Source organism: Siphateles boraxobius, unplaced genomic scaffold (genome assembly GCF_051911475.1).
Source record: "Siphateles boraxobius isolate OS27281-9 unplaced genomic scaffold, OSU_SipBor_1 31, whole genome shotgun sequence".
NCBI classification, from domain to species: domain Eukaryota; kingdom Metazoa; phylum Chordata; class Actinopteri; order Cypriniformes; family Leuciscidae; genus Siphateles; species Siphateles boraxobius.
The window spans coordinates 18,833,781-18,852,500 of record NW_027508931.1 but is presented as its reverse complement, the minus strand read 5'-3'; the positions used below and the strand labels follow the sequence as shown (position 1 = coordinate 18,852,500).

At 39.3% G+C, this 18,720-nt stretch overlaps 2 long non-coding RNA genes across 2 annotated transcripts in view; both read left to right on the top strand.

Moving 5' to 3' along the window:
- Positions 1–3,168, top strand: part of LOC143697020 (uncharacterized) — a 3,615-nt gene extending 447 nt beyond the window's left edge. Inside the window, exons 2-3 of the long non-coding RNA XR_013186130.1 lie at positions 477–506; positions 3,087–3,168. This is a non-coding gene — a long non-coding RNA (uncharacterized LOC143697020). The remainder of the gene's footprint in view (positions 1–476; positions 507–3,086) is intronic.
- LOC143697014 (uncharacterized) overlaps positions 1–18,720 on the top strand; it is a 480,539-nt gene that overhangs the window by 412,950 nt on the left and 48,869 nt on the right. The gene's annotated exons all lie outside the window — the stretch shown is intronic.

Genomic DNA, 18,720 nt, shown 5'->3' with positions numbered 1-18,720 from the left:
AAGGAAAGAAATATAGATTAGTTAGAAAGAAAAAATATAAATTAATTAGAAAAAAAGAAAGATTAGTTAGAAAGAAAGAAAGATGGATTAGTTAGAAAGAAAGATAGATTAGAAAGAAAGAAAGATTAGTTAGAAAGATAGATTAGTTAGAAAGAAAGAAAGAAAGATTTGTTAGAAAGAAAGAAAGAAAGAAAGAAAGAAAGAAAGAAAGAAAGAAAGAAAGATTAGTTAGAAAGAAAGATATATTAGTTAGAAAAAAAGAAAGATAGATTAGTTAGAAAGAAAGAAAGATAGATTAGTTAGAAAGAAAGAAAGAAAGATTAGTTAGAAAGAAAGAAAGAAAGAAAGATTTGTTAGAAAGAAAGATAGAAAGAAAGAAAGATTGGTTAGAAAGAAAGAAAGAAAGAAAGATAGATAGATAGATTAGGTAGAAAGATAGATAGATTAGTTAGAAAGAAAGATAGATTAGTTAGAAGGAAAGAAAGAAAGATTAGGTAGAGATAAGGGTAGATTAGGAAAGATAGATTAGTTAGAAAGAAAGAAAGATAGATGTGTTAGAAGGAAGAAAGATATATTAGTTAGAAAGAAATAAAGATAGATTAGTTACAGAGAAAGATAGATAGATTAGTTAGAAAGAAAGAAAGAAAGATTAGTTAGAAAGAAAGAAAGAAAGAAATATTGGTAAGAAAGAAAGAAAGAAAGAAAGAAAGAAAGAAAGAAAGAAAGATTAGGTAGAAAGATAGATAAATTAGTTAGAAAGATAGATAGATTAGTTAGAAAGAAAGATAGATTAGTTAGAAGGAAATAAATAAATATTAGTTAGAAAGACAGATACATTAGTTAGAAAGAACGATAGATTAGTTAGAAAGAAAGAAAGATAGATTAGTTAGAAAGAAAGAAAAAAGAAAGAAAGAAAGAATGAAAGAAATATAAGTCAGAAAAAGAAAGATAGATAGATTAGTTAGAAAGAAAGATAGATAGAAAGAAAGATTGGTTAGAAAGAAAGAAAGAAAGATAGATTTGTTAGAAGGAGAGAAAGATAGATTAGTTAGAAAGAAAGAAAAATTGTTAAGAAAGAAAGTAAAAGGATAAGTCAGAAAGAAAGATAGATTTGTTAGAAGGAAAGAAAGATAGATTAGTTAAAGATAGATTAGTTAGAAAGAAAGAAAGAAAGAAAGAAAGAAAGAAAGAAAGAAAGAAAGAAAGAAAGAAAAATAGAAAGATGAATAGATAGATAGATAGATAGTTAGTTAGAAAGAAAGAAAGATAGATTAGTTAGAAAGAAAGAAAGAAAGAAAGAAAGAAAGATAGATAGATAGATAGATAGATAGATAGATAGATAGATAGATAGATAGATAGATAGATAGATAGATAGCTATATTAGAAAGAAAGAATGAAAGAAAGATAGATAGATCGATAGATAGATAGATAGATAGATAGATAGATAGATAGATAGATAGATAGATAGATAGATAGATAGATAGATTAGTTAGATAGAAAGAAAGAAAGAAAGAAAGAAAGAAAGAAAGAAAGAAAGAAAGAAAGAAAGATAGATTAGTTAGAAAGAAAGAAAGAAAGATTAGTTAGAAAGAAAGATAGATTAGTTAGAAAGAAAGAAATATAGATGTGTTTGAAGGAAGAAAGATGTATTAGTTAGAAAGAAATAAAGATAGATTAGTTACAGAGAAAGATAGATAGATTAGTTAGAAAGAAAGAAAGAAAGAAAGAAAGAAAGAAAGAAAGAAAGAAAGAAAGAAAGAAAGATTAGTTAGAAAGAAAGAAAGAAAGATTGGTAAGAAAGAAAGAAAGAAAGAAAGAAAGAAAGAAAGATAGATAGATTACTTAGAAAGAAAGAAATATAGATAGATTAGTTAGAAAGAAAGAAAGATTATAAATATTAGTTAGAAAGAAAGATACATTAGTTAGAAAGAAAGATAGATTAGTTAGAAAGAAAGAAAGATAGATTTGTTAGAAAGAAAGAAAGATAGATTAGTTAGTAAGAAAAAAGATAGATTAATTAGAAAGAAAGAAAGATTAATTAAAAAGAAAAAATATAGATTTGTTAGAAGGAAAGAAATAGATTAGTTAGAAAGAAAAAATATAGATTAATTAGAATATAGATTAATTAGAAAGAAAGAAAGATTAGTTAGAAAGAAAGAAAGATAGATTAGTTAGAAAGAAAGATAGATTAGAAAGAAAGAAAGAAAGAAAGAAAGAAAGAAAGAAAGAAAGATTAGTTAGAAAGATAGATTATTTAGAAAGAAAGAAAAAAAGAAAGAAAGATAGTTAGAAAGAAAGAAAGAAAGAAAGAAAGAAAGATTAGTTAGAAAGAAAGATATATTAGTTAGAAAAAAAGAAAGATAGATTAGTTAGAAAGAAAGAAAGATAGATTAGTAAGAAAGAAAGAAAGAAAGAAAGAAAGATTAGTTAGAAAGAAAGAAAGAAAGAAAGAAAGAAAGAAAGAAAGAAAGAAAGAAAGATTGGTAAGAAAAAAAGAAAGAAAGAAAGAAAGAAAGAAAGATAGATTAGGTAGAAAGAAAGAAAGATAGATTTGTTAGAAAGAAAGAAAGATAGATTAGTTAGTAAGAAAAAAGATAGATTAATTAGAAAGAAAGAAAGATTAATTAAAAAGAAAAAATATAGATTTGTTAGAAGGAAAGAAATAGATTAGTTAGAAAGAAAAAATATAGATTAATTAGAATATAGATTAATTAGAAAGAAAGAAAGATTAGTTAGAAAGAAAGAAAGATAGATTAGTTAGAAAGAAAGATAGATTAGAAAGAAAGAAAGAAAGAAAGAAAGAAAGAAAGAAAGAAAGAAAGATTAGTTAGAAAGATAGATTATTTAGAAAGAAAGAAAAAAAGAAAGAAAGATAGTTAGAAAGAAAGAAAGAAAGAAAGAAAGAAAGAAAGATTAGTTAGAAAGAAAGATATATTAGTTAGAAAAAAAGAAAGATAGATTAGTTAGAAAGAAAGAAAGATAGATTAGTAAGAAAGAAAGAAAGAAAGAAAGAAAGAAAGATTAGTTAGAAAGAAAGAAAGAAAGAAAGAAAGAAAGAAAGAAAGAAAGAAAGAAAGATTGGTAAGAAAAAAAGAAAGAAAGAAAGAAAGAAAGATAGATTAGGTAGAAAGATAGATAGATTAGTTAGAAAGAAAGATACATTAGTTAGAAAGAAAGATAGATTAGTTACAAAGAAAGAAAGATAGATTAGTTAGAAAGAAAAAAGATAGATTAATTAGAAAGAAAGAAAGATTAATTAAAAAGAAAAAATATAGATTTGTTAGAAGGAAAGAAATATAGATTAGTTAGACAGAAAACATATAGATTAATTAGAAAGAAAGAAAGATTAGTTAGAAAGAAAGCAAGATAGATTAGTTAGAAAGAAAGATAGATTAGAAAGAAAGAAATAAAGATAGATAGATTAGTTAGAAAGAAAGAAAGAAAGAAAGATTAGTTAGAAAGATAGATTAGTTAGAAAGAAAGAAAGAAAAAAGATAGATTAGTTAGAAAGAAAGAAAAAAGATAATTTAGTTAGAAAGAAAGAAAGATAGATAGATTAGTTAGAAAGAAAGAACGATAGATTAGTTAGAAATAAAGAAAGATATATTTGTTAGATAGAAAGATAGATTAGTTAGAAAGAAAGAAAGATAGATTAGTTAAAAAGAAAGATAGATATATTAGTCAGAAAGAAAGATAGATTAGTTAGAAAGAAAAAAGATAGATTAGAAAGAAAGATAGATTAGTTAGAAAGAATGAAAGAAAGATAAGTTAGAAAAAGAAAGAAAAAAGAAAGATAGATAGATTAGTTAGAAAGAAAGATAGATTTGTTAGAAAGAAAAATGATAGATTAGTTAGAAAGGAAAAGGATAGATTAATGAGAAAGAAAGAAAGAAAGAAAGAAAGAAAGAAAGAAAGAAAGATTAGTTAGAAAGAAAGAAAGATAGATTTGGTAGAAAGAAAGAAAGAGATTAGTTAGAAGGAAAAAGATAGATTAGTTAGAAAGAAAAAAATATAGATTAGTTAGAAAGAAAGATAGATAGATCAGTTAGAAAGAAAGATAGATAGATTAGTTAGAAAGAAAGAAAGATAGATTAGAACAAAAGAAAGAAAGATTAGAACTAAAGAAAGATAGATAGATTGGTTAGAAAGAAAAACCAATTTATCTTTTTGATGATCCATTTATCTTACAGAAATTCTGTTTCCCTTATGTATATATCTATTAATCTATGTTCCTCATAGATTGGTTCACTTCACTTTTGCCATTGACCTTGTTATACTGAATAAAGGTGTTGGCTTTTTGCACAGTAAGTTGGATTCTTGGGTCTTTTGTACAAACCATGGCTTATATATGTCCCTCTTTAATGTCGCATTTAAATGTTGGACTCCCGAACCCCTGGGCTAATTCGGGGGTCGTAACAATTGGGGGCTCGTCCTATTTTTTTTTATTTAAACACCCATCACAAGACATTGAGAGGAATATGTATGGACTGTGGTTGTATTGGTAGCAAAGTGATTTGTGCTAAGACTCCGTATTTTCCAGGGTAGCCTGATGCGTGGTATTTTGTTGACTGTGGTTTGGTTCGTAACGTTAGTAATGATGGTTTTGTTTAATCTACAGTCGTTTGTTGAGCATCCTTCCTTAGAGCAGTTTGATCATTGTCGAAAAGATGACTTACTGAAGATTGCGGACCACTATAAAATTTCTGTGGGGAGGCAAGCTCTTAAGAAAAATATTAAGAGTGCTATATTCGAGAGGTTGGTTGAGATCAAAATTTTTTCGAGACCTGGTGTAAGTACTCGAGAGACCGGGCCACTTTGTGCTGGCGCGCGGGTTTCTAGTGAGGGGGTATCGGACGAAGAGCGGAGCGAGACAGTTGCCGAGGTTGATGTCGGGGCTGATACTAAGGCCGTCTTGCCGCCTTTTGATCCGTCCTCCCCTGCTTCTGTTGGGTCTGGGAACGGGCGTTTGAGGGTCCGTCTGGCTCGTTTACAGTATGAGGCACAAGAGAGGGCCCAGGCGCGTCAGGCTGAGTTGGACTTGAGGCTCGAAATGCACAGGCTCGAGGTAGAAGCTGAGAAGGAGGTGAAGCTGCGACAGCTGGAGCTAGAGGCACAGAAGGTGGCCTCTGGGTCGGCTGTGCGGTCACCCCGTGGCGGTATCTCTGGGAGATCATTCTCCAACCTTCGATGTTAGCAAACATATTGCTCTAGTTCCTCCATTTAGGGAAACGGAGGTGGATACGTATTTCAGCGCATTTGAGCGTATCGCATCTTCCCTCCGTTGGCCTAAAGATGTGTGGTCCCTTTTGCTTCAATGCAAACTAATTGGTAAGGCTCAGGAGGTCTGCTCAACAATGTCGTTAGAGGAAAGCTTACAATACGATACATTGAAGTCTGCTATTCTCCGTGCATATGAGCTGGTTCCTGAAGCTTGTAGGCAGCGATTTAGAAATCATCAGAAACTTGCCAGTCAGACTTTTGTGAAATTTGCTCACGAAAAGGGAAATATTTTTGATAAATGGTGTAACGCGAGTAAATTGACAGATTTTAATTCGTTACGAGAGTTGCTTTTGTTAGAAGAATTTAAAAATTGTTTGCCAGAACGTGTTGTTGTATACTTGAACGAACAAAAAGTAATTTCTTTGTCGCAAGCAGCGGTGCTTGCAGATGAATTTGTGCTTACGCACAAAATGGTGTTCAGTTCAGCTCGTCCTGAGAAAAATTCTTCGGTTCAGTCTACTCATCCTCAGCCGCATCGTGCGAAATCTCCTTCGCCACGTCCAAAAGAGGTAAGGAGGTGCCTTTTGACGCGCGCTCAGTCAAAGAGAGTGGATGATGTCGTAGACTTATCCGAATCGTTTATGGTTCCTGTATCTGCTGGTGATAAGGTGTTACCGTCAGAAGATACAAGTTTTTCTAAGGGACACATTAACTCGGACATTTTGAGGTTAGACAGTAATACTTTGAATTTGCCTGTCTCGTGAACGGATTATTGTTGCGCAAAAGGAGGATAAATCTTTGGCCAAATGTTTTGCCTCAGTTGTCTCTCCAGACCAGATCAGCCAGGAGAAGGTAATCTATTTTGTGGAAGATAATTTGTTGATGCGTAAATGGTGTCCAAATACTGAAAAGGATTGTGAATGGAATTTAGTGTGTCAGATTGTTATTCCATCTCGTTATCGTCAGCACGTGTTGTGTTTGGCGCATGATCATGTGTTGTCAGGTCACCTGGGTATCACGAAGACTTATAATAGGATTCTGAAACATTTCTTTTGGCCTGGGTTAAAGCTGGATGTTGTGCAATTCTGTCGCACTTGTGATACTTGCCAGTGCATGGGGAAACCCAATCAAGTAAATCCCTCTGCTCCGCTCTGTCCTATTCCGATTATTGGAGAACCTTTTGAACATGTGATTATTGATTGTGTTGGACCATTACCTAAATCAAAGTCGGATAATTTATTCCTGTTAACGATAATGTGCACAGCTACTCAATTTCCAGAGGCAATACCAATTCGAAAAATTACTGCTTCCATTATCATCAAAGCACTGATTATGTTCTTCGCTACGTTTGGTTTACCGAAAATCATACAAACAGATCAGGGGACAAACTTTATGTCTAAGATTTTTAATCAGGTCTTGCAATCACTTTCCATTACTCATCGTGTGGCAAGTGCATACCATCCAGGGAGTCAGGGTTCACTTGAGCGATTCCATCAGACGCTTAAGTCAATGTTGGGGAAATACTGCAAGGACACTGGGAAAGATTGGGATGAGGGGGTTCCATTGATGTTGTTTGCAGTTCGTGAGACTGTCCAGGAGTCGCTTGGATTCAGTCCAGCGGAGCTCGTCTTTGGACATAATGTTAGGGGTCCACTTAAGCTCCTAAAAGAAAACCTATTGGGAATTGATGTAAGTCCTATGACTAATGTGCTAAATTACGTCAGTCGTTTCAGAGAGCGTTTGCATAATGCGTGGGCACAGGCGAAGGAGTCACTTACAGCCGTACAAAAAGTTATGAAGAGTCGATATGACACCAAAGCTGTTCCTCGTTCTTTTAATGCCGGTGACCAAGTGCTTGTATTACTGCCACTTTAGGATCAGCTTTGTCTGCCCGTTTTTCAGGTCCCTATGTAGTGCAAAAGAAATTGAGTGAGACAGACTATGTAGTTTCTACTACTGATAGGAAACGCAAATCACGGGTCTGTCATATTAATATGTTGAAATCATATCATTATAGGGAGAGATCTTCAGAGAAAACTGAGGAAAAATCTGTACCTGTGGCTGGGTCTGTTGCAGTAGTCGGCGAGGTTTTATCTTCAGTAGGAACAGGGCCGGATGAAGATGGTCTCGTGCTGCGTAATGCACCGCAGCAGTGTACTAGGCTGAGAAATTTAGAATTGTTGAAGTTGCCTTCTTATTTAGTTCATCTATCCGAAGCTCAGAGACAGGATGTTATCCAGCTGATTGAAAATTGTCCTACTCTTTTCAATGACACACCTACTAAGACTTCGGTGTTACAACATGACATTGATGTTAGGGATTCTCCCCCTATCAAACAACATGCTTACCGTGTCAATGCATGCAAGCGAGCTATTATGAGAGAAGAAGTTGACTATTTAACAGAAAATGGTTTAGCTATTCCTAGTTACAGTCCGTGGAGTTCGCCGTGTGTACTCGTTCCTAAATCAGATGGAACTTTCCGTTTTTGCACGGATTATCGGAAAGTTAATGCGGTTACGATGCCAGATTGCTATCCTCTTCCTCGGATGGAGGATTGCATTGATAACCTTGGTTCTGCACGTTTCGTTACTAAATTAGATTTACTAAAAGGCTATTGGCAGGTGCCTTTAACTAATCGTGCATCGCAGATCTCTGCATTTGTGACACCTGATCACCTTATGCAATACAAAGTTATGGCGTTCGGTTTGCGTAACGCACCCGCTACCTTTCAAAGGTTGGTTAACCTGGTGTTGCTGGGTGTGCCAAATTGTAATGCGTACTTGGATGACTTGGTGGTATACTCTTCAGAATGGTCAGAACATCTATCTTTGTTGCACACTGTCTTTGAACGGTTGGAAAAAGCTACGTTAACACTGAACCTAGCCAAATGCGAATTTGCCCAAGCAACGGTGACTTATCTTGGTAAGCAGGTTGGTCAGGGGCAGGTTCGACCTGTGGCCGCTAAGGTTTCTGCTATTAATGAATTTTCCATTCCCACGACCAGACGCGAGTTACGCCGGTTTTTGGGAATGGCAGGATACTATTGTAGTTTCTGTCTAAACTTTTCTAGTGTGGTGCATCCCCTCACGAGTTTACTGAGTCCATCTAAATCATTTGTTTGGTCAGCTGAGTGTCAACATTCGTTTGATAGTGTGAAAGCTTTGTTGTGTAGTACTCCAGTCTTAGCAGCTCCGGATTTTCCTTTGCCTTTTAAACTGGAGGTCGATGCAAGTGTCGTAGGTGCTGGTGCAGTACTCCTTCAAGAGGATAAAAACAGTATTGAACATCCTGTGTGTTATTTCTCTCGAAAATTTAATAAACATCAGTTTAATTATTCGACCATTGAGAAGGAGGCTTTGGCATTACTGTTGGCACTGCAATACTTTGAGGTGTACATAGGCTCCAGTCCTCTCCCTGATATCGTTTATACGGATCATAATCCGTTAGTTTTTCTTTCACGTATGTACAACCAGAATCAGCGGCTCATGCGCTGGTCTCTGATTGTGCAGAATTATAATTTGGAAATCCGTCACAAGAAAGGAACAGAAAATGTTGTGGCTGATGCCCTTTCTAGGTGTGGTTAGTTCTTGACTTGGGTTAGGTTTTAGGTATGTATGATATGTACTTGTTTTTTTTTTTAAATTGTTCTGATTTTAAAAAACTATAATCATTATAGGTTTGTTCTTATGGAGAGGGGTGTTACGTTCCTGTATGGTCTGTGTGTGTGTGTGTGTGTTCTTTTGTGTTTCTCTTCCCGCTCTCTCGGTTACTTTCGCTTTGGCAGGTACCCGTGATTGGCCAAGTGACCTGTCAATCATTGCTAGCACTGACGTCATCACTTCTCGCTGTCGCCAATGGGAACAGGCCACCTGGGGAATAAAAGGGCACACCAGATATCTCCATCCAGGCTCAGCTCGCTGAGACTCAGGCCACGCAGCTTTCTGTTTTGCGATTTCGTATACCCTGTTAAGACTATTGTCCCTGTTCGATCTGTGTGATATTGAATCAATGTATGAGTGAACTCTTCCTGTGTTCGTTCCTCTGGTTTTATGTAACTGCTATACAGCAGACCGCTGAAAGTTACTAGTGCGGAGAGAGAGATAGACAGGTAAGCATGTCACGTGACATACACTCCAACACGCAGGGGTTTTTGTTCTGTCTAAATACATTAGGTTAGGGGCGAGTGCCACTCCCTTTATTTTTGTTTTCTGATAGTTAGTGGAGATTAGGTAGGGCGTCTTGGAAGCCGAAGATTATTGTTTTCTTCTTTATTTTCTCAGTTAGGATTAGAGGTTATTTAACAGCTAGACTTCGTTTGGTTTTGTTTCTTTCTTTTCTTTGGCGCCGTCTACGTCTATCTTTTTCTCTTTTTGATGATCCATTTATCTTACAGAAATTCTGTTTCCCTTATGTATATATCTATTAATCTATGTTCCTCATAGATTGGTTCACTTCACTTTTGCCATTGACCTTGTTATACTGAATAAAGGTGTTGGCTTTTTGCACAGTAAGTTGGATTCTTGGGTCTTTTGTACAAACCATGGCTTATATATGTCCCTCTTTAATGTCGCATTTAAATGTTGGACTCCCGAACCCCTAGGCTAATTCGGGGGTCGTAACAGAAAGATAGATTAGTTAGAAGGAAATAAAGAAAGAAATATTAGTTAGAAAGAAAGATAGATTAGTTAGAAAGAAAGAAAGATAGATTATTTAGAAAGAAAGGAAGATAGATTAGTTAGAAAGAAAGAAAGATAGATTAGTTAGAAAGAAAGAAAGATGAATTAAAAAGAAAAAAGATAGATTTGTTAGAAGGAAAGAAATATAGATTAGTTAGAAAGAAAAAAAATAGATTAATTAGAAAGAAAGAAAGATTAGTTAGAAAGAAAGAAAGAAAGATAGATTAGTTAAAAAGGAAGATAGATTAGAAAGAAAGAAAGAAAGAAAGATAGATATATTAGTTAGAAAGAAAGAAAGAAAGAAGGAAAGAAAAAAAGAAAGAAAGAAAGAAAGATTAGTTAGAAAGATATGAAATAGAAAGAAAGATTAGTTACAAAGAAAGATAGATAGAAAGAAAGATTAGTTAGAAAGACAGAAAGATCGATTTGAAAGAAAGATCAGTAAGAAAGAAAGAAAGAAAGATAGAGTAGTTAAGAAAGAAAGATAGATTAGTTAGAAAAATTAATTAGAAAGAAAAAAGATAAATTAGTTAGAAAGAAAGAAAGAAAGATTAGTTAGATAGAAAGCATTAGTTAGAAAGAAAGATGGATTTGTTAGAAAGAAAGAAAGAAAGAAGGAAAGAAAGGATTAGTTAGAAAGAAAGAAAGATAGATAGATTAGTTAGAAAGAAAGAAATATTAGAAAGAAAGAAAGATTAGTTAGAAAGAAAGAAAGAAAGAAAGACTGATTAGTTAGAAAGAAAGATAGATAGATTAGTTAGAAAGAAGAAAGATTAGTTAGAAAGAAAGATTAGTTAGAAAGAAAGATTAGTAAGAAAGAACGTCTCGGTTACGTATGTAACCCTAGTTCCCTGATAGGGAACGAGACGCTGCGTCAAACGCTGCGGGAACGCCCCTGCGTTGTGCGTCATGAAGCACGTATGGAATCAGCCCAATGGAGAGATGAAACGTCATAGGCGGGTGACGTCATCGACCAGGAAACTATAAAGCACCCCAAAAACACAAGCGCATTAGCTTCTGATAGGCTTGAAGGAAGCGCTAACGGGAGTGCCGGGAGTATGGCGGAGCGACGCAGCGTCTCGTTCCCTATCAGGGAACTAGGGTTACATACGTAACCGAGACGTTCCCTTTCAAGGGAACTTCGAGCTGCGTCAAACGCTGCGGGAACGCGAATACCCACGTCGCCATAGGACCAAATGACCGTCATGTGAGACTAGCGCACAGAGGACGAGAGCACCTGTGCCCCAGGGGTAGAGCTTAAGTCTAGGTCATAGAACTTAATAAAAGTATGCGGTGAAGACCATCCAGCCGCATCACAAACATCACTCAGGGAAACCCCCGACAAAAGAGCTTTAGAAGCAGCCATACTCCTGGTAGAGTGAGCTCGGACAACCAAAGGTGAAGGCTGGCCAGCCGACTCATAAGCAAGTGAGATAGCCTCAACCACCCACTTGCTCATTCTCTGTTTAGACGCCGGACACCCTTTCCTGGGTGGCCCGAAACATACAAAAAGTTGTTCTGATTTCCTCCACAGGGCAGCTCTGTGGACATAAGCGTCTAATGCCCTAACAGGGCAGAGTGAATTAAGTTTCTCCTGGTCCGATGACATAAATGGAGGAGGACAGAAAGCCTGCAGAACCGTAGGTCTAACAATATTAGTAGGAACCTTAGGAACGTAACCTGGTCTAGGATGCAGAAAAGCTTTAACCATGCCAGGTGCAAATTCCAGGCACGAGGGTGAAACCGACAGAGCCTGCAAATCTCCGATTCTTTTTAGTGAAGAGATAGCAAGCAAAAAGATAGTCTTAAAAGTGAGAAACTTCTCGGGAACTTCTTCGATAGGTTCAAAAGGAGCTAGGGAAAGACCTTCTAATACAATGGCCAGATCCCAAGTCGGCACCCTCGTACGAACTGCTGGCCTCAGCCTCAAAGTGCCACGGAGGAAACGAGTTATAAGCGGGTGTCTCCCAAGAGAAACTCCACTGAAAGGGACGTGGTAAGCAGCTAGTGCCGCCACATACACCTTTAGTGTGGAGGGGGATAACCCTGTGGAGAAGCGCTCCTGCAGGAATTCCAGCACTGCACCCACTGGGCAGTTAACTGGGTCCTGCAGGTGTTCTCCACACCAAGAAGTGAAAAGTTTCCACTTCAAGGCATAAAGCTTCCTCGTGGATGGAGCTCTGGAGTTAAGAATGGTCTCAACAACCTCGGTTGAGAGACCGGAGTCTATGAGCTGGGCCCCCTCAGAGGCCAAGCCCACAGTTTCCACAATTCTGGGCGGGGGTGAAGTATCGTGCCCCCCGCCTGGGAGAGTAGATCCCTCCTGACCGGGAGCTCCAAAGGAGAACCGTCCAGGAGAGAAATCAGGTCCGCAAACCATACTCGGGCCGGCCAGAACGGGGCTACTAGTAGTAGACTGACCCCGTCCCGGCGGACCCTCTCCAGAACTCCTGGTAACAGAGCAATCGGGGGAAAGGCGTACAGACGTGACCTCGGCCACGGCTGCACCATAGCATCCAACCCCAGGGGGGCTGGAAGAGTGATGGAGAACCACCGATGACAATGAGTGGTCTCCTTGGAAGCGAATAGGTCCACCTCGGCGCGACCGAAACTCAACCAAAGGAGCTCCACCACCTCGGGGTGGAGTCTCCATTCCCCTGGCCTCGGCCCCTGCCTCGACAGGGAGTCTGCTACCACATTCAAATACCCAGGGAGATACATTGCTCTCAGAGATAGTAGCTTCCCTTGGGACCACAGGAGGATCTGACGGGCCAACTTGTAAAGCCGGCGAGACCGCAGGCCCCCCTGATGATTTATATAAGAGACCACCGACGTGTTGTCTGATTGAACTAACACATGATGGCCTCTCAGGTCTGTTAGGAAGTGTTTCAGAGCCTGAAACACAGCCAACATCTCTAGACAATTTATGTGCCACGAAAGATGATGATCCTGCCACAGACCTTGGGCTGGGCGACCACTCATGACCGCCCCCCACCCTGTGAGGGAAGCATCCGTCGTTAGCGTTATGCGACGACAAAGAGCCCCCAGCACAGGACCTTTGGATAGGAACCAAGTTTCTCTCCACATGACCAGAGCACGAAGGCAGCGCCGCGTGACTTTGAACGTGCGGAGCGGATTTCCCCTCGGGGAGAATCCCTTGGTCCTGAGCCACCACTGTAGCGGTCTCATGTACAACAGGCCGCAAGGTATAACGTTGGACGCTGCTGCCATCAGACCCAACAGTCTCTGAAACTGCTTGACAGTGAGTAGCTGGCCTAGCTTCACTTGTTTCACAGCTGAGAGAATCGAAGCGATGCGGGTCGGAGAGAGTCGCGCCCGCATCGATACCGAATCCCAAACGACACCCAGAAAAGTGGTCTTCTGGGAAGGAGATAATACACTTTTCTTTGCGTTCAGCCTCAACCCCAACTTTCTGATATGAGCGAGGACGACATCTCGATGCCGAACCGCCATCTGCTCGGTCTGAGCTAAAATCAACCAATCGTCGATGTAATTGAGAATACGAATGCCCTGAAGCCTCAGAGGCACTAGTGCTGCATCCATGCATTTCGTGAAAGTGCGGGGAGATAAAGCTAGGCCAAACGGAAGAACCCTGTACTGGTACGCCTCGCCCCCGAAGGCGAACCTCAGGAACTTCCTGTGTTGTGGAAGGATGGACACATGGAAGTATGCGTCCTTCAGATCTATCGTGACAAACCAGTCCTCGGACCTGATTTGAGACACGATCTGCTTGATAGTGAGCATCTTGAATTTTAGCTTCCCTACCGAGCGATTCAATATGCGCAGGTCTAAAATTGGACGCAACCCCCCATCCTTCTTTGGAACGATGAAATATCGGCTGTAATAACCTGACTCCAAACTGGGAGGAGGAACCCGTTCTATAGCCTCTTTTTGAAGGAGCGTTTTCACCTCTTGTTCCAATACCAGAGCCTGCTCGGGGCCCACCACTGTGTGCAGAACCCCTCTGAATTTTGGTGGACGACACCTGAACTGGATAGCATAACCCTTTTCTACTGTCTGCAGGACCCAATGAGATATTTTTGGAAGGCTTTTCCACTCTGCCAGAAATTCTACTAAGGGTACCAGCCTCTCGAGACTGGCCTCTGGTGTAACTTGAGCAGCAGACGCAGCGCCCTGTAACGGCGCACCGGCAGGGAACAACTGGTCTGACCGCTCTGAGACCCTCCTCAGAGGGAGCGAGCGTCCCTCGGGAAAGCGCTCGCTGGGATCGTCTGTGCCCCGGCATAAAGGCGGGGTTGGCAGAACGAGCCCCTGAGGGCACCGAGGAGGAATGGGCACCGTAAAAAGAGGTGAACACCTTTCCGCCTCGGTGGGGACCACCCTCAGCATCCTGAACGGCTTGGCGTCAGGACTTCTTCTTAGCCGAAGCCTTCTTAGCCAATATAACTGTCCTCAGATCAGTTCTACTGGGAGAAGGCTTCGGCTGAGAGTGTCGCGGCTGAGCCCACTGTCCAGCAGGGGGAGCACGAGACGCGACACTCTGCCTCTGCTGCGCTCTATGTGATGAGCTCGAAGACGGCCGGGGCTGCTCCCGCCCAGCAGCCCCAGGGACATGAACTTTAAGGGGAAGAAACTTTTTAAAAGCTGCAGTTTGTTTCTTTTCTTCTTGGAATTTATCGATAACTGAATTCACAGCATCACCAAACAACCCCATGGGAGAAAGAGGAGCATCTAAAAGAAAAGCTTTTTCTCTCTCTTTAATATTAGTCTGATTTAACCACAAATGTCTTTCTGCGGCCACCAGAGCTGCCATAGAACGACCCATTAATTTGGCCGATTCTCTGGTGGCACGCAGGGATAAATCAGCAGCCTGACGCAGTTCGCGAACTACGTCAGTACTGACCTCCTCACTCTCACTCATGTCCCTTAGCAGATCAGCCTGGTATGCCTGCAAGATTGACATAGTATGCAGACATGACGCAGCCTGACCTGCTGCCGAATATGCTTTACCCACCAAAGCCGAAGTGTTTCTTAAAGGCTTGGTGGGTAATGCCGGTGCCTTAAAAGATGATGCTGCTTCGGGGGAGAGATGGCTCGCAAGCGTCTCTTCCACACGAGGCAACGCACCATAACCATGAGCCTTGGCTCCCATAATATTAGCGTATGTTGAAGTCTGGGGACTAAACACTCTATATGACACCGGTTTTCTCCATGATTTCGACACCTCGGTGTGGAGATCATGGAAAAACGGCAGGCACCGGCGTGGAGGCTGCACACGTGACGGCAAAAATCTCTCATCCAACTTTGATTTAGAAACAGACTCCTGTCTAGTCACTGGCCATTCAATATTAAGTTTTTCAACAGCTCTTGTTAACACCTCCATAAGCTCATCACTCTCAGGAGTGTGGGGTGGCGAATCCTCCACATCTCCCTCAACACTAACAACATCAAGTTCCTCAGAACTGGATAGCATTGGTGCCTCAGCCCGAGCGGAAGAAACCGCAGCGCGTGCTTCCGAACCCGGGACTGAGGCACTGGATCTCACAGGTGAAGGGAGAGATAAGGCAGAGCCCGTCTCAAACCCCGCTGTGAGATCCATCTGCGATCCCCACGATAAGCGCCGCCGCTCTGCCTCGGCAGAAGCGGGACCCGAACCGCGGGGAGCGCGCACCGAACCGCTCTCCTCAAAGAGCGACCGGCGGGAGCGGAGCGTCCTTAACGGCAAACGCTCGCAATGCTCACAGTCTGCTCCCTCGAGAGCAAACTGGGCATGCTGAACTCCCAAACAAACAACACAAAGATCATGTGTATCCCCGCTCGTTAAATAACGCGAGCCGGGAGGAACACACTTTCTAAACTGCTGTTCGTCCGCCATAATCTCTCAATATATATATATATAGGGATAAATTGTTTGTGTGGTGCAGGGTATGTAAGACAGACAATATCACACAGGGACAGATTCACATGTAGCGCGACTGAAAGCACAGAAGCTAATGCGCTTGTGTTTTTGGGGTGCTTTATAGTTTCCTGGTCGATGACGTCACCCGCCTATGACGTTTCATCTCTCCATTGGGCTGATTCCATACGTGCTTCATGACGCACAACGCAGGGGCGTTCCCGCAGCGTTTGACGCAGCTCGAAGTTCCCTTGAAAGGGAAATAAAGAAAGATAGATGGATTAGTTAGAAAGAAAAAAGATAGATTAGTTAGAAAGATAGAAAGATTAGTTAGAAAGAAAAAAGATAGATTAGTTAGAAAGAAAGAAAGATTAATTAGAAAGAAAGATAGATTAGTTAGAAAGAAAGATAGATAGATTTGTTAGAATGAAGGAAAGACAGATTAGTTAGAAAGAAAGAAAGATTAGTTAGAAAGAAAGAAAGATAGATTTGTTAGAATGAAAGAAAGATAGATTAGTGAGAAAGAAAAAAGAAAGAAAGACAGATTAGAAAGAAAGAAAGAGATTAGTTAGAAAGAAAAAATATAGATTAGTTAGAAAGAAAGATAGATAGATTAGTTAGAAAGAAAGAAAGATAGATTAGTTAGAAAGAAAGATAGATAGATAGATTAGTTAGAAAGAATGATAGATAGATAGGTTAGAAAGAAATAACGATAGATTAGTTAGAAAGAAAGAACGATAGATTAGTTAGAAAGAAAGAACGATAGATTAGTTAGAAAGAAAGATATATAGATTAGTTAGAAAGAAAGAAAGAAAGAAAGAAAGAAAGAAAGAACGATTAATTAGAAATAAAGATAGATAGATTTGTTAGAATGAAAGAAAGACAGATTAGTTAGAAGGAAAAAAGATAGATTAGTTAGAAAGAAAGATTAGTTAGAAAGAAAGAAAGATAGATTTGTTAGAATGAAAGAAAGATAGATTAGTGAGAAAGAAAGAAAGAAAGACAGATTAGTTAAAAAAAGAGATTAGTTAGAAAGAGATTAGTTAGAAAGAAAAAAGATTAGTTAGGAAGAAAGATAGATAGATTAGTTAGAAAGAAAGAACGATAGATTAGTTAGAAAGAAAGAATGATAGATTAGTTAGAAAGAAAGATAGATTAGTTAGAAACAAAGAAAGATTAGTTAGAAACAAAGAAAGATAGATAGATTAGTTAGAAAGAAAGAAAGATTAGTTAGAAATAAAGAAAGATGGATTAGTTAGAAAGAAAGATGGATTAGTTAGAAGGAAAGAAAGAAAGATGGATTAGTTAGAAAGAAAGAAAGAAAGAAAGAAAGATGGATTAGTTAGAAAGAAAGATTAGCTAGAAAAAAAGATAGATTAGTTAGAAAGAAAGATAGATTAAGTAGAAAGAAAGAAAGAAAGATTAGTTAGAAAGAAAGAAAGAGATTAGTAAGAAAGATAGATTAGTTAGAAAGAAAGAAACATTAGTTAGAAAGAAAGAAAGATAGATTAGTTAGAAAGATAGATAGATAGATTAGTTAGAAAGATAGATAGATAGATAGGTTAGTTAGAAAGAAAGATAGATATATTAGTTAAAAAGAAATAACGATAGATTAGTTAGAAAGAAAGAACGATAGATTAGTTAGAAAGAAAGAACGATAGATTAGTTAGAAAGAAAGATAGATAGATTAGTTTGAAAGAAAAAAGATAGATTAGTTAGAAAGATAGATAGATTAGTTAGAAAGAAAAAAATATAGATTAGTTAGAAAGAAAAAAGATAGTTTAGTTAGAAAGAAAGAAAGAAAGAAAGAATGATTAATTAGAAAGAAAGATAGATAGATTTGTTAGAAGGAAAGATATATAGATTTTTATAATGGCCTTTATAAAAAAAATAAAAGGAGGGACGGTTTTGAGAAATCGTTTCTCCTCGGCTCCCACTGGGGTGCGACTCTCTGAGGAGGGTCGCAGCGCTGCCAGTTCGGGTGTTCCCTGCCGGTTCGCCGCTTTAGGGCGCCGAGGTGTCAGCGTCCCCGTGCAATCCTCCGAGGAGGGTTGTAGAACGGTCGGTTCGGTTGTTCCCTGCCGGTTCGCCGCTTCAGGGCACCGAAATGATTGTTCAAGCAAATCCAGAGGCCAGTCTCGAGACTGGTTCCCCTTATCTGAATTTCTGGAAGCGTGGAAACTTCTGCCAAATATTTCTCTATGGGTCCTGCACATAATAGAAAAGGGTTACAGCGGTTCTCGTCCGCCCAGATTTCAGGGGGTCCTCCCTACGGTAGTGGACTCACAGCAGGCTCTGGTTATGGAGCAGGAAGTGCTTACACTCAAACAGATTGTATCACAGATTCAGTCCGAGGACTGGTTTGTCACAATAGACTTGAAGGACGCGTACTTCCAAGTATCTATTCATCACAGGAAGTTCCTGAGGTTCGCTTTAAAAATGGGGCGAAGCATACCAGTATCGGGTTCTTCCATTTGGCCTAGGTTTATCACCCCGCACCTTTACAAAATGCGTGGATGCCCAGGGCATTCGCGTATTGTATTAAAATCGACGATTGGTTGATCCTAGCTCAATTTGAGCATATGGCAGTTCGGCATCGAGATGTCGTTCTGTCTCCTTTAAAGATGTTGGGGTTGCCACTCAACGCCAGAAGAGTGTGATCCTCCCAGCTCAGAGGACCACTTTTCTAGGTGTAATATGGGTTTATCTAGGCCAGTCACTCACTGTGAAACAGTTTCAGACTGTGGGTCTGAATGGAGACTTCACCCCGTGGTGGTGGAGCTCCTATGGGAAATCTTTGGTCAAGCTCAGGTCGATCTTTTCGCTATGGTTTTCCCTCACATATCCAGCTCCTCTCGGACTGGACGCTATGGTGCAGGTGTGGCCGAGGCTGCACCTGTACACATTCCCCCCGTTATCAATGCTCCCGGGAGTTCTGCTGGGGTG